Genomic DNA, 10,903 nt, shown 5'->3' with positions numbered 1-10,903 from the left:
TAAGTGATGGATTTTACTCTACTAAATACAAATAAAAACTAAACACAAGATTTGCTAGCAAATTAGAGAACAAGCAATAAGCAAGCAAGAGAATCAATGAAGTGCAAAAGGCCTATGGATGTGGATCCCCTTGAGGGGTTATCATGCAACATGGATGATGATTTAAAAGATGCAAGGGGTAAAATTGGACCATGAGATTCCAAGATTAGAACAACCCCAATTTCTCGTGATTGAACCCTAATCCCATACGAACATGAGATGAGGAATTTCTTCCAAATCTACATTCCCTACGATTGCATTAAGTACAAGAAATCTCGCTTAGGAATAAACCTACTCTTCTTGGATTAAACCTACATGGAGGGCTACAAACACCCGATTTCTCGGCGTGATGATACAAGTATCCCCTTCTAATCCATTCATGACCTAATACATGCGAGCAAGTCACATCTACATGCATCATTCATAAAAAGAGCTACGGATTTCTCCTTGGTGTAACACTTAGCATGAAAAACAATGGATTAGATCTCAAAACATACCCAAGCATAGAATTAACAAGTAATCATCCAAAAATACATGATAAAACCCCCAAGGTTTACCAACACCCGGTGGCCTTGAGGGGGTCTAGTGTCATCATCTCATAACAAAAGCATACAATCAAGCAAAACATGAAACAAAAGACATAGTATGACACTCCCTAGATGAAAATAGTGAAGGATGAGGCGAGAATATGCCGAATGACGCTTCCCCAGCTAAAGGAATGCCGAATGAGCGCTTCCTCTAGCAGCAGTTCTCCTTCCTTCAAGTCGTGATCGATCTCCCCTTTGAATGATGTTGCCTTCTTGCCTTGAGAGCCTTGGACCTTGGGCTTGAATGATCTTCTAGCTTTCTTGCCCTTCTTCTCCTCCCAAAGGTCAGCCCAAAATCTCCCCAAATGATCTCCCAAAAAGTCGGCCAACAAAAAGTTCTTTAATCAGCCCTAAAAGTGAGTATATATACCCCCGAGGCATACGGGCCGTATAGGGGTCGTATGGGAAGTCAGTATAGCACTACGAAACCCTAGATTCGCGTTCCAGGGACAGGGGTGCATCGGCCTCCATACGGCCCGATATCTTGAGTAGTAGTAAATCCGGGACAGAACACCAACTCAATCCGCTACTTTCTGATGCATCGACCCCATCTTGGGTAGTATGGGGGTAGTATAAAAATTCTGTTTTTCTTCTCTTATTGCCAAAAATGATATCTTCTTGTTCTCCATGGCTTCCATATGCCCTACAAAGCAAATAATAGAGCGATTAAGCGTGAAAGCGGGCATCAAACCTCACAAAAATACATGCAAAGTGCATACGATACATATATGAAAACACCTACATTTAGACACTTATCAAACATCCCCACACTTAGGCGTTGCTTGTCCCAAACAAACAACTCATGAAAAAAACAAAGAGGCGAGAAGTGGCTAAAATGCAATACCTACAGCTCAAGCAAATATAAGATTCCAAAAAGCAAAGGACAATGAAACATAGATGTTGAGTTATAGTCATTAAGCATAATAAAAAAATATCTGTCTCACCCCTAATATGTATGTGCGTGTAAGTGAATCCTTTATCTCATTTGCCTGATCTGGTCTAGCTCAAGGACTTCAATCGAGCCTGACTCTAGATGCTAATCACTCCACATACAAAGAATACTAAGTCTTAAACTACTAAGTGCTACTTCAATGGCCAAGTAAGATCCTTCTAATTCTATAGCTTGAAACTAAATCCTTTTTTCTTTTCAAAAACCTTTGGTAGGTACTCAAAAAGATCACTAGGGGTTTTTTATTTTCAACTCAATATTCAACATCGAGTCCGACTAACGTGAGCTGCATCAAAATCATTTTAAAAATCTTTCTAGAGGATGCACATCTTTGGTTAGGCACAAGAGCCACCCAACTACTCGATTCAGGTCTACATAGGCGCATTCATGCTTCATTAGCAGAGGAATCTTGACATAGACTCATTCTTCTTTTCTCACTTTCACTCTCACCCTAGATCACATCTTGAGTACACTACATGCCACAAAACTCGGATTAGCTCAACAAGACTTAGAAGTTCTTAAGAAAAACATTGACGGATAGAACTTAGTGTTCTAAGGCCAAGTACTCAAAGTAGTGTGTTAAGCATACAAGAGAGTTAGAGTAGTCACATTGGCTATTCCGGGGCATCGACAAAAAATTCGAGTGCACAAGACAATACTATGGGGTGAAAGCGAGGATTCAATAAAGCATAAAAAAACAAGTAACTCACATCCATCATTAGTCCAAGCTAAAAAGAATCTTACAAGAATGAATAAAGCCATCATTGGTAACACTAGCATGTAAACAATGTTCCTAAAACATGAAATGCACCCATCCCCACACTTAGTGTTTGTACATTGCCCTCAATGTACACTAATCATGAAAAAAACATGCAAGATGGAGCAATGAAAATAATTGAGGAGGGTGAAAAAAACAAAAACTTCCCGGTTTATCTTGTGTTACGTCAGTGAGGTATGACTCGACAAAAAGGTGTGGTGAGCAACACATGTCTCGTCGACCTCCATTAAAAAAACTAGGAAAGCTCACCAAATTCCCTCAATGCCTGCAAGTCAAAAGGGGACATCATCATTCCACGAAAATTCACACATACAAACACAAAGGGAGAGACTAGGGAAAAAGTCAACAAAAATACATAGATGAAAAACAAAAATAAAGTTCAACACCAAGAGTTGGGAGGAAAAAGATCCATGCCAACTCAACAAAAACACAAACATAATACACAACAAAAATAAAGTAAAGTAGATAAAAAAAGTATCCATGCTCAAGCGAGCAGCTACTCATCACAATCCGGTCTTTGGTGGTGGTGGCATGGTGGCGAAGGAGTATCTGAGGCGAGAACCATAGTATGAGGTAATGAAAGCGGTGAAAAATCCGCCTCAGTCAGTGACTGTCCCTCAAGGACACGGTGAGCAGTCACGGATCTCATGTTGCTCTGGCCTTGCGCCACGAGATCTCTCCCTCAATCCCCCTCGGTCTCATGTCGAGCCGGGTAATGAGTAGTCCCGGGGGGTAGGAGCAGTGCGGCCTCGGGGCTCGACTCTGTGTGCTCATGCCGGTTCTTGTTGGACTCACCCGAGTGGCTTGGTCTTTGTGGGGGCTGCCCCTCATCGCTCGGCAACCACCAAGCCAATCGCCCGTATGTGTGCCTTCCGAGGGGTGCCGTACCTCCTACAGCAGTCATACCTCGCGTGCTGCTCAAAGCAGGACCCATGCCACGGATCAATCCGGTCACATAGGGGCCCAATAAAGATAGCTCCCAATCGAGTATCACGAGCCACGGTGAAGGAATGCATCGGCGACAATGTAGCCAAGGTGAGTAGGGGTGCCTCTCAAAGATGCCATACATCGTAAAGAGATCGGATTGGGTGACCACCCCCTTGCTATCGGTCCGGCCCCAAAGAGAACGGGCAATCAAGGCATGAATGAATCTATGTGCCGGGTCGATCATGCGTGAGAGCCTTTTCGAGTCGTATCTTCACCCGCCAAAGTTGCCCAATAGTTGCTCCTACCCACCTCACTCGGGAAATCAAGCTTAAGACGTTTTCCGGGCATGGATTTGATAAAATCATCATCATATAATCCCCAAGTACTTGGCAAAGTCCAAATGATGCATAGTGCGCTTCCTTCCAAAAAAAGCTTGAAAAGCGGATGGTGACAAGTTTCTTATTCCATACGGATTGTCCATCTTGTCGCGCCTCAAATGTACTCAAGACCTCCAAGGTTAATTGGCGGAAGGTTGGCTCGTTAATGGCAAAGAGTTTATCCCAACAATTGTGTGAGAGCCAATCCCGTACTTGACTTGCAAATCCAAGGTTGTCCACAAGTTCCCAATCAAGATAGCACAAAGTCCCGAATGGTTTTGTCTTCAATCTATCATATCTCTCTCGATGGTGGGACAATTTGAAGGCGGGTTCATCGGGTGTGAGGGATGGCTCGGTAGTTCTTGGGCGCTTGGAGGCGAGTCTTTTTAGTGTTAGAGCATCCCTACAATGAAGAAAAAAACTTTGATCAAGCTCAAAGGGAGACAAGATAACTCAAAAATAACATGGTAGAGATAGGGGAGACTAATGAAAAAAATTGGTTTTTGGGACCATACGGCCGTATGGGGGCCGTATGGTCACTATTCACCTGACAAGAGTCTCCCCTATAATCATGGAATCGAAAAAAATTTGTACATAAATTTGAATGAAAATTCATTCACAACATTCACATCAACCAAACCAAGCAAATTGCTAAAGAAATTCCATGCAAAAGTCTCAAGAATGCCCAAAAAAATGGAAAAGAATAAAAACTAGGGCATTGAAAAAAAGCATACCGAGCGAAACCTTGAGAAAAACAAGCTTTAAACTCGGGTAAGATCACTAGATCGAAGTCTCAATGGATTGGAAGAAGTTTTTTTGGAAGAAAAAAATGAAGAGATTCGGCCAAGAATCGAGAGAGAAAAGGAGAAAAAATTTCGGTGGAGTTGAAGAGAAATGAGAGGTGGAAGAGAGAGAGAGAATGAGAGGCCTTTAAGGGGGGGAGTCCCGCCACCATACGGCCCCCATACTGGGCCGTATGGGGGCCGTCTGAGTGAGGAGCTCCCTCGGCCCGATACATCCGAGCCCGACTCGGACGGCCCCCATGCGAGGGGCCGTATGGGGGAACCCGTCTGAGTGAGCACGAGCCATCCGGGATCGGCTGCGTGGTCGGCTCGAGACGGCCTCCATACTGACCCGATATGGCCGTAAACCTTTAAATGCCAATCAAATCCATGAAAACCTGCCTCAAATGATGTAAAAAAATGAAAAAAAGAAAGCAGCGACTTCTCCAAAAAAGCGACTAAAAATGAATAAAAGCGACGATCTAGCACATGAATTAACACCTACACATGTGTGTCTCAAGAGGTTTCACAAATATACCACAATAAAAAAATGATGAGAGAAATGTGCCAAGTGTATGAGCATGAACTTATTCAAAAAAACAAACAAGTCTAAGAAATACGAAAATTGAAATGAACTAAGAACTAAAAAAATACGGAAAAATGCAAACAAATGCCCCGAATGCTTGGGTTTGCCTCCCAGAAAGCGCTTGTTTAACGTCCACGAGCACTGGCGTACCTTGTTCACTTACCTCATGGGGGGTTCAAACAATTTGAAGCCACCCCGGTTTCCCTTGTAGTGTTGTTTCTTCCGGTAGATTGAATGACAACATTGAAAAATACCTCGAATTGTTTATGAGTGGAGAGGGGTGAAAAAAATTTACCTTTCCTCCATGAGATGTGGGAGGATGAAAGCTTGTTACCTTTCTTTTTTCTCCCATGGATCTCCCTCCACATTCTCTTCATAAATGATTCTTTTTTGTCTTTTTCTTTAGCATTAGTACAGGGATACCCTCACTTTTTGGTGGCTTCAAATTGTGAATTGGAGGATGATGATGAGGTTCTTCTTCTTCTTAGTTCTCCAACTCCCCCAAATATTCATCCAAAAGGTTTAAAGAGAGCACTTCACGCACACAATCGAAATCAATCTATCAGTTTCATCAACGAAATAAAGTGTGTCATCATGATCTAAAGAATGTTTCATGGCAGGTGGCAAAGTGTACACCACTTCCTCTTCTCCGACTCTTAACGTCAACTTCCCTCCTTTCAAGTCAATTAAGGCACCCGAGGGTCTTTGAGGAATGGTCGGCCAAGAATTAGTGGTATCTCCACATCTTCATCTATGTCCATGATGACAAAGTCCACGGAAAAAAACAAATTTATCCACTCGCACAATCACATCTTCGACAATCCCACGAGGTTTTTCTTGTTGATCGATCACCTAGCTGTAAAGTCATCCTCGTGGGCCTTAATTCATCAAGCCAAGTTTCAAATACATGGTGTAGGGCATGGCGTTTATGCTAGCCCCGAGTCCGCTAGAGCATTTTCTTGGATTCCACCTTCAAAGCAAGCACGGGATAATGAAGCTTCCCGGATCTTTCAACTTTTGTGGGAGCTTCTTTTTCGAGAATGGCCGAGCAATTCCCGTAAGTGCAAGCTGTGCCCTCTTCCTCCAACTTTCTCTTGTTCGTGAGGAGCTCTTTTTAAAAAAACTTGGCATATTTTGGCATTTGGGTCAACGCTTCAACTATCGGGATGTTCAAATGGAGTTGTTTGAAGATGCTCATGAATTTTTCTGAAGTGAACATCCTCCTTCTCATGCTTCAATCTGGTTGGATAAAGGGATTGGAGGCTTATACTCGGATGATTTTTGTTGGTCCTTGTTGTTGGAACTTGTCATTTATGCCCAGATTTTTGTCTTCACTGTTTTCTTCAACTAGCTTGGGGTCTTCCCCGGAGGCTACCCCACTTTTCTTGACACTTGGGTCAACTTCGACCCTTGTCTCCACTTGCTTCCCACTTCTAAGAGCAATGGCCTTCAAGTGCTCCCTTGGATTTTCTTCCGTGTTACTCGGAAGACACCCTAGGGGACGTTCAGAATTTGCCTTCGTGAGTTCCCCTACTCGATACTCAAGTGACTTCACCGAAGCTTGGAGGTTTCTCAAAATAGAACCTATCTCACTAAACTGTTCGGCGTGCTGAGTGAGTTGAGCATTCACCTTGCCAAATTGTGCATCCATGCTACTAGTTAGATTATTGAACCTGTCATTGGTACTGAGCATGAACTTGGCAAGGATCTCTTCAATGGAAAACTTCTTCTCAATGGCCGGTTGTTGAAATTGAGATCCTTGAGGTGGTGCACCTCTTTGTTGTTGTTGGCCTTGGTTCCATGAAAAATTTGGGTGGCTCTTCCAACCTGGATTGTAAGTTGAACTATATGGGTTCCCTTGATTGCGTTGCCCCCCAATGTAGTCCACATTCTCAACGGATGCAACAGACGAGCTAGCAATCGGACATTGGGCTGCACCGTGCCCACCACCGCAAGTACTACAATTCATCACTGATTCTGACCTTGAACTACGCCCATAAGAAGATCAAGCTTTCGAGTCAACACGTCAACCTTTGCGGCTAAGGCATTATCACTACTTACTTCATAAAGCCCAGCAGTCTTTTGTGTAGATCCTCTTGAGGCCCAATGTGATTCATTGCTTGCCATTGACTCAAGTAATTGCTCGGCCTCATCGGGGATACTTGTTGCTAAAGGGAACCCACCAGCCGTGGCATCAATGAGTTGGCGAGTAGCATAATTTAGCCCATTGTAAATGATTTGTACTCGCATCCATGAAGCAAAACCATGGTGGGGGCACCTTCTAAGGAGATCCTTGAATCTCTCATAAGCTTCAAACAATGTTTCGGACTCCCCTTGTTTAAAAGGCTGAAATTTCTTGCCTCAACTTCGCCGCTTTGCTTGGCGGAAAATATCTTCAAGGAACTTTCTCAACCATGTCCTTCCATGTTTTAATAGATCCCGGAGACAATGAGGTAAAGCCAGCGATAAGCTCCATCTCTCAAACTGAATGGAAATAGTCTCAAAGCGGATAGCATCATCGGACACCCCATTGATCTTGAATGTAGAGCAAATTTGGAGGAACCGGGAAAGGTGGTCATGCGCATCCTCATTGGGCAAGACCATTGAATTGAACTGAATTTTTGGATCATGCCGATTGTACTAGCTTTAATTTCAAAAGTTGTTGGATGCCACTGGATGGTGCTTGAACACTGAAACTCATCACCCGTGAATTGAGGTCTCTCATATTCGGATAAAGTGTGTCATTCTTCGGCCAAGACAGTCTATCCTCAATTTCAATGTTTTGTGTACCCCCTTCACCAATTTCTCTCAATCTCCGATGCAAAGTTCTTTCAATTTCACTATCCGGTGTAATCAAAGTCGATGGATTTCGAGCGTGTCATGCACGATGCCTTGTAAAACCAAGAAAAGATGATAGAAAGTTAAGATCAAGGGAAAAGAAAAAAACGATAAACAAATGAGTAAAAGAATGAAATGGCTAGAGTAATAATCTAAAAAGTTTCCTAGAATTCCTTAATGTTCCCCGAGCAATGGCGCCAAAAAAACTTGATCGCTTCCCGCAAGTGTGCGGGATCGCCAAGTAATACCTCGTGCAAAGACACGAGGATCGTATTCCACGGGGCTAAGGATCTCCTATTACTCCTTCTCGAGCTATTATCTAGCCTAAGATCTTAAGTGATGGATTTTACTCTACTAAATACAAATAAAAACTAAACACAAGATTTGCTAGCAAATTAGAGAGAACAAGCAATAAGCAAGCAAGAGAATCAATGAAGTGCAAAGGCCTATGGATGTGGATCCCCTTGAGGGGTTATCATGCAACATGGATGATGATTTAAAGATGCAAGGGTAAATTGGACCATGAGATTCCAAGATTAGAACAACCCCAATTTCTCGCGATTGAACCCTAATCCCATACGAACATAGATAGGAATTTCTTCCAAATCTACATTCCCTACGATTGCATTAAGTACAAGGAAATCTCGCTTAGGAATAAACCTACTCTTCTTGGATTAAACCTACATGGAGGGCTACCAAACACCCGATTTCTCGCGTGATGATACAAGTATCCCCTTCTAATCCATTCATGACCTAATACATGCGAGCAAGTCACATCTACATGCATCATTCATAAAAGAGCTACGGATTTCTCCTTGGTGTAACACTTAGCATGAAAAACAATGGATTAGATCTCAAAACATACCCAAGCATAGAATTAACAAGTAATCATCCAAAATACATGATAAAACCCCCAAGGTTCACCAACACCCGGTGGCCTTGGGGGTCTAGTGTGTCATCATCTCATAACAAAAGCATACAATCAAGCAAAAACATGAAACAAAAGACATAGTATGACACTCCCTAGATGAAATGGTGAAGGATGAGGCGAGAATATGCCGAATAGCGCTTCCCCGCCAAAGGAATGCCGAATGAGCGCTTCCTCTAGCTGCAGTTCTCCTTCCTTCAAGTCGTGATCGATCTCCCCTTTGAATGATGTTGCCTTCTTGCCTTGAGAGCCTTGGACCTTGGGCTTGAATGATCTTCTAGCTTTCTTGCCCTTCTTCTCCTCCCCAAGGTCGCCCAAAATCTCCCAAATGATCTCCCAAAAGTCGGCCAACAAAAAGTTCTTTAATCAGCCCTAAAAGTGAGTATATATACCCCCGAGGGCATACGGGCCGTATAGAGGGTCGTATAGAGTCGTATAGCACTACGAAACCCTAGATTCGCGTTCGGGACGGGGTGCATACGGCCTCCATACGGCCCCGTATACTTGAGTAGTATGGAAATCGGGACAGAACACCAACTCAATCCAGCTGCTTTCTGATTGCATCGACCCCATCTTGGGTAGTATGGGGGTAGTATGAAAATTCTGTTTTCTTCTCTTATTGCCAAAATGATATCTTCTTGTTCTCCATGGCTTCCATATGCCCTACAAAGCAAATAATAGACGATTAAGCGCGAAACGGGCATCAAACCTCACAAAATACATGCAAAGTGCATACGATACATATATGAAAACACCTACATTTAGACACTTATCATTTGCTCATCATGCTTTCAAGTTATGGGTAAGAGGGCAACCTTCATCTATGAGCCCCCGTGAGGTAAGACAAGGTACGTTAAGCTTAGTGGCGTTAAACAATCATTTCTTGGGAGGTAACCCAAGTTTTTACTATTTTCCTAGTTCTTAGATTAGAGTTTGCATGAATAAGCATGAGTGTTGGTGTCTTGATTTTTAAATGCTTTTTGCTGTGATTTTTCTTGTGGATTTTTTATGTCATCGTGTGCTTTATTGTGTTCTGGTGGAGAATTTTGGTCGTTTGAGCTTATTTTCAGTGTTTTCTCTGGGTAAAGTTGCTCTGTAAGGAAGGCTTTGAGTTTATTTATATGTTCAAGAATTTTCTGCAAAGGTTGTAGTGTTTTTGAAGTGTCCAGAGAAAACACATGCCCGTGTCGAATTTTCGCATGGGCATGCATTTTCATCCAGAGAGGGCATAGGGGTGTGGACTCGCCCCAATGAATGACCTTGTAACGGTCCACGCCCGTGGGAATTTCTGCAGGAGCGTGCTTTTTTCTGTAAGGACTTACAAATTTATTCAGAGAAGACACAGGGGTGTGGACTCGCCCCTGTGGATGACTCTCCCATAAACGCACGGGCATGGGTAATTTTCGCACGCCCGTGTGGATCTCTACAGAGAGTTTCTCCTCTATCCTGAGAAGACACAGAGACATGCGTCTGCCCCTATGAACTGCCAAGTAATGATCCACGCCAGTGCGGAATTTCCGAACGGGCATGCAAAACACTCAGTTAATCTTCTCGGTTGGACAAAGAAGCCACAGGGGCGTGCGTCTACCCCTGTGGGTTGGGCGTACGGGCATGGGTATTTTCTTCACACCCGTGTGATTGCGTTTAGAGACAGAGGAGTGTTTTCTCAAGAGTGCACAGGGGCGTGCGTCTACCCCTGTGAGTCTCTCCCGTGGAGGCGCACATGCATGGGTAATTTCCGCACGCCCATATGGATGTACATAAACTCTAGAGTCGCAGATTTTCTTTAAAATCTAATCGAGTTTCTCCGTCTTCACACTTTCAACTGCCCAAAAAGAACACACACTCACTCGCCCTACCTCGCAGCACCATTTTAGGAGAGTTTTTCTCAATTTTTATAGCTGATTTGAGGCTTTGTATCTCCAACTCATCGGTAAACCCTTCTCTCTTCTTTTTTTCTCGATAATTCTTGATTTTACTTGTTAAAACTGGTGGATTTTGCTTTGTTTCTACAATTTGAGAGGGAATGCATGCTTAGGAAGAAGTTTGAGTAGTTTTGATGATGTATTTGTTAGTTTTTAGCATACAGCCGTGCGTTTTTCACGCCCCATG

The 10,903-nt window shown here is 43.2% G+C and overlaps 1 non-coding gene across 1 annotated transcript; it reads left to right on the top strand.

Annotated features, from left to right (window-relative positions):
- The first annotated feature begins 7,285 nt into the window (after window positions 1-7,285).
- On the top strand, window positions 7,286-7,393 carry LOC120257333. Its single transcript, XR_005535647.1, has one exon. It is a non-coding gene; the product is annotated as a small nucleolar RNA R71 (small nucleolar RNA).
- The last annotated feature ends 3,510 nt before the right edge of the window (window positions 7,394-10,903 follow it).

Source organism: Dioscorea cayenensis, unplaced genomic scaffold (assembly GCF_009730915.1).
Source record: "Dioscorea cayenensis subsp. rotundata cultivar TDr96_F1 unplaced genomic scaffold, TDr96_F1_v2_PseudoChromosome.rev07_lg8_w22 25.fasta BLBR01002020.1, whole genome shotgun sequence".
Lineage (NCBI taxonomy): Eukaryota > Viridiplantae > Streptophyta > Magnoliopsida > Dioscoreales > Dioscoreaceae > Dioscorea > Dioscorea cayenensis.
This window is presented reverse-complemented; position numbering and strand designations above follow the sequence as displayed.